General features: G+C 51.1%; 1 pseudogene; it reads right to left on the bottom strand.

Moving 5' to 3' along the window:
* Window positions 1-1,878: 1,878 nt before the first annotated feature.
* LOC144228840 (non-receptor tyrosine-protein kinase TYK2 pseudogene) lies at window positions 1,879-4,061 on the bottom strand (annotated as a pseudogene).
* Window positions 4,062-4,286: the final 225 nt, after the last annotated feature.

Genomic DNA, 4,286 nt, shown 5'->3' with positions numbered 1-4,286 from the left:
AAGTTCTAAATACCCAATTCATAATCTTTTTAGCAAAATAGAAAATTTGTAGGCTCTTAAATTAAATAATCCAAAGACATCACCAGCTCCTGATAAGTCTAGAGACTCCAAAAACAGCATCAGGATTAAACCCTGCTTCTCCATCTCTTGATGTGGCTTTTCTTCGTTGGTTCTGTGCAATCGATTGCTTCCAGAACTTCCATGGCCCTACAGAGAGTTTTATCACATAAAATGTAAGAATAACTTCTTTTATTTCAAAAATTCTAACTAAAGTCTTAGAATAGTTTTGTTCGTGGCATTAGTGTGTCTCCAACCTTCCAGAAATCTACATGGGAATGTGAGCTCACCAATTAGTCACAGCTGGATGGCATGGCCATTACTAGAATATGATGTGCTCAGCAACACCGGAACCAGCGGGCTGAGCATTTGGAAGGAGTCATTCACAAGCAAAGCACAGTGATTTTCTAAGAGGAAATGGATAAAAGGTTGAGAAATCAATGTGTAATCTCTCCGGCATTGCATGTTTTTGGAAAATATTATATAAATACTGTTATATAACAGTACAAAGAAAATAGTTTTCCTCTTTAAATCATAGGTAATTCTGAATGTGAGATCACCATATATAATTATCAACCCCTAGAACAGACATACGTGTGTGCATCTATAAATAAGTAACATAAAAAATAGTATAAGAAATAAACTCAGCATTTGCTTAATAACAATTAAAGTAAAAACATTTTTGTCATTTCTTTTAAACTAAAATTTATGTTTAAATCAATCTTGGTGGGCAGAAAGGTGTGTATGACAAGGAACAATTTTTTACAACCAAGTTGATGTTGGTGAAGACAAAGAAAAGTTGTTACTCTCCAACATTTCTATTGCATAAAAAATGACACATCCAATATATATCTACACGATATGCTTCTTTGGTATGTATCTACTCATTTTTGAGTTCCGTTTTTAATTTAGAGAATTATAATAGATACGTAAATTTGACTAGGAATTTTGTTATGTAAGTGTTTAGATAAAATTTAGAATTTTAATGAAAACTCAAGGTATTTTTTTTTTTTTTGAGAGAGAGAGAGAGAGAGAGAGAGAGAGAACCCCAAGCAGATGCCATACCTTCTGCATGGGCCAGATGTGGGGCTCAAACTCACTAACCATGAGATCATATCAAGAGTCAGAGGCTTAACTGACTGGGCCACCCAGGAGCCCCTCAAGGTCTTTCTTATCTAACACATTTGTGCCATTTCTCTAGGTGTAGTGTTCTTCATTTAGACATATTACTCTTGACTTGCTTTATTTATTAGTTTGTTTGTTTGTTTATTCGATTGGGTAAAGGGTATCTCATCAAGAGAGAAAACAAAAGCAAACAAAACAAAACAAAACAAAACAAAACAAAAAAAACAAAAAAACAAAAAAACNATTTAGACATATTACTCTTGACTTGCTTTATTTATTAGTTTGTTTGTTTGTTTATTCGATTGGGTAAAGGGTATCTCATCAAGAGAGAAAACAAAAGCAAACAAAACAAAACAAAACAAAAAAAACAAAAAAACAAAAAAAACCCGCAAGGGCTTAGTTGTCCAAGAAGTTGTGGCTCTCCCCAAATAAAACATTAAGGAGAGCACAGGCATCTGTGGGTTCCTAAGTGAATGAGGAACAGGCACACATGTTCAGTCACTGTGCACAGCGCTGGCATAAGCGGGGGTCCCAGCGACAGGGTGGGGCTCACCCTGGGCCCACAGCCTGTGCAAGATGGTACACAAGGAGGGGCATTCAGCTGGCCCAGAGCTCAGGCGCTGGGTGGTGAGTGTGGCCCGCTCTGGGCGTGAGGACTCAGGAACCCAGTGCTGCCGCCGCTAGAAGCACTCTTTCTCAGCGGGGCCACCGCCCTGCGGGGGCGTCCTCATCAAAGGAGAGCTCCAGGAAGGTGGCACCAAAGCCCCGTTTATCAGCTGTTGGCACCACCGGACAGTCCTTGTGGGGAGGCGGGGGGGCGGGGGGGCACTCTCCAGGGAATCCGCTCTGCCTGCTCAAGTAGCTGAGGGCACTGACAGCTGCTGGGCCACTGCTTCCTTCCGGGCTACAGGCAGGTGGCCCCCTCCAGCCTCGGCCACGTGTCCAGGGGCTCTGCTCCACCTACTCTGTCGCCAGGATGTTCTCAGAGCAGCTCATGCAGATGCCGTGCACATGGGAGACCCGGCTCGTGAGGCTGGCTGTCTCCTAGAGGCCAAGGTGATGTTGTGGTGACTACCTTGAGTACCATTTGAAGCTCCAGCCCACGTTCCCCACTGGGTTTGGGGGCATCCCCACCATCTGTCCTGCCGCCTTTGCCCCCCACTGGTACGATGCCCTCACACACACGGTTCCTCGTGCCTTGGCCCAAGGGGGGCAGCTGGGTGACGTCATCCTGGCAGGCCCGGTGGAAGCGAGCTGGCTGAGGCTGACTGGCCCTGGTGCTGGCCGGAAGCCCCCACACGGTGATGAGGTTGGAGATTTCTCTCGGCCATGGCAGGCAGCAGCAGTGTGGGGAGAAACAGTCGTCATCTTCCCACAGCAAGCAGCGCGCAGGGTGGCTCCTGCAAGCGGGGGAAGGACCGTCCCAGCCCCAGCTCAATGGGGAACGTATGCAGGTGCAAGTGTTGTGCGCTGGCTGCCTGGCTCCCCGGGCCACCGCGGGATGAGATGGTTGAGGCCACCGCGGGATGAGATGGTTGAGGTGGCTGGTGCTCCAGTGGCTGAAGCAGAGGCCATCCTTGGGCTGCAGAGTGGCCAGCACGAATGGCTGCAGCAGGGGTCCGCGGATGCTGTCCCGGAGGGGCATCTCCAGCCGTGGAGCCACCACCTCATAGTACAGGCGGTGGCTTGAGTGGGCTCCCGGGCGGAAATAGCCGTCCACCAGCGACAGCGAGGACAGAGCCACAGCCCAGGAAGGTGTGGTCGGCTCCAGGCACTTGTCCGGACAGCCGATGCTGATGTGGCTTTCTTTCAGCACCACGTGGGTAGCATCCCCGAAGTCACAGGAGTAGGCCCCTGGCACTTCCTGAGGCCTGTTGACTGGCTGGTCACCCACCTCCTCGGCCTTGGTTTTCTTCCCATATGAGGCATCATGGGGATTCCTGGTGCTGTCATCACCACTGCGACCCCCTGGCTGGACTGGGTGCCGGTGGATGCCACCGTCTCTGCACCTCATGAGTGGGGGAGTCCAGTGGCCAACTCAGGTCCAGGCTCTGGCTGGGCCTGCCCCTGCCCTGGATGCAGCAGGGCTCGCCTCTGTAGTGGGGGCTGCCACCTCCAGGCATGCGCTGCGGGCCCAAGTGGGGTGCCACCGTCTGGAGCGTGGTCCGGGGACTTGACCATGAGGCTGGGAAGTGCCGCCTGCCTGGAGGGCTCGCACAGACCTGCGGCGTCAACACGTTGTGCTACTGAATGTACAGCCAGAAGGGGCGCGGAATGCAGTCCTTGGAGGTCAGCTTCTTGGCCACCTTCTCCAGGGGACACACCATCGCAGAGAGCGAGGTGACATCGGTGCAGAAAGGCCATGCCCAGGCTCTGGTTCTTAAAATGATGGATCTTTTCCTGGCTCGACAGCTCCCACAGTGATGCCATTCACAAACTCCTGCTTGCCCTGAACAAAGAGGCACTGAGAGGAGGCTGGGTTCAGGAGCCGCACCCCTGCTCTGCCGGTTCTGAGCAAGGCTTGGCTTCTGTAGGCCCACAGCCCCACACGGCTGGCTCCCAAGGATTCAGATTAGTTCCAGAAATGAAACCCCCGTGGAAGTACACTGCCAGGCTCAAGTCTCCTGAGACCACATGTGTGGGCATGTGACACAGCAGAGACTGAGGTAGCCTGGAGTGATGCAGACTTTGTGTGTGACATGGATGCAGACCTCCTGTGCAGTCAGTGTGGCCTCGCTGAAGATGACCTCGGGGTCCCTGCTGCCAGGGCCAGCCCAGTGCAGAAGGGCCTTCAGGCCTCCCCTGGTGGCCATGGGCTGAGCCTCATCCGCATCAGGCCTGCTGTCCCTGGTGGTGACACCCCAGTAGCACAGAGTCATGTGCTTGATAGCTGGGTTGGCTTCACCAAATCACCAGGCAGGCAAGTGTGGGCAAAAAGACCAGGGCGGGGGGTGGGGGTGGGTGAATCTTGGCTCTTCCTGGGCCTCAGTGGGCCTCAGTTCCCCATTGAAAAATGGAGATGCTGAGATCATTGCCATGAATAGATGGTTATGACATCTCTAAGCAGTTCCACAAATCACATGTTCAGCACAACTCGGGGGCCC

The sequence above is a fragment of the Crocuta crocuta genome, unplaced genomic scaffold (genome assembly GCF_008692635.1).
Source record: "Crocuta crocuta isolate KB4526 unplaced genomic scaffold, BGI_CrCroc_1.0 scaffold173, whole genome shotgun sequence".
In the NCBI taxonomy this organism is placed as follows: Eukaryota; Metazoa; Chordata; class Mammalia; order Carnivora; family Hyaenidae; genus Crocuta; species Crocuta crocuta.
The sequence above is the reverse complement of the archived record's forward strand: the minus strand, read 5'-3'. Positions and strand labels throughout refer to the sequence as shown.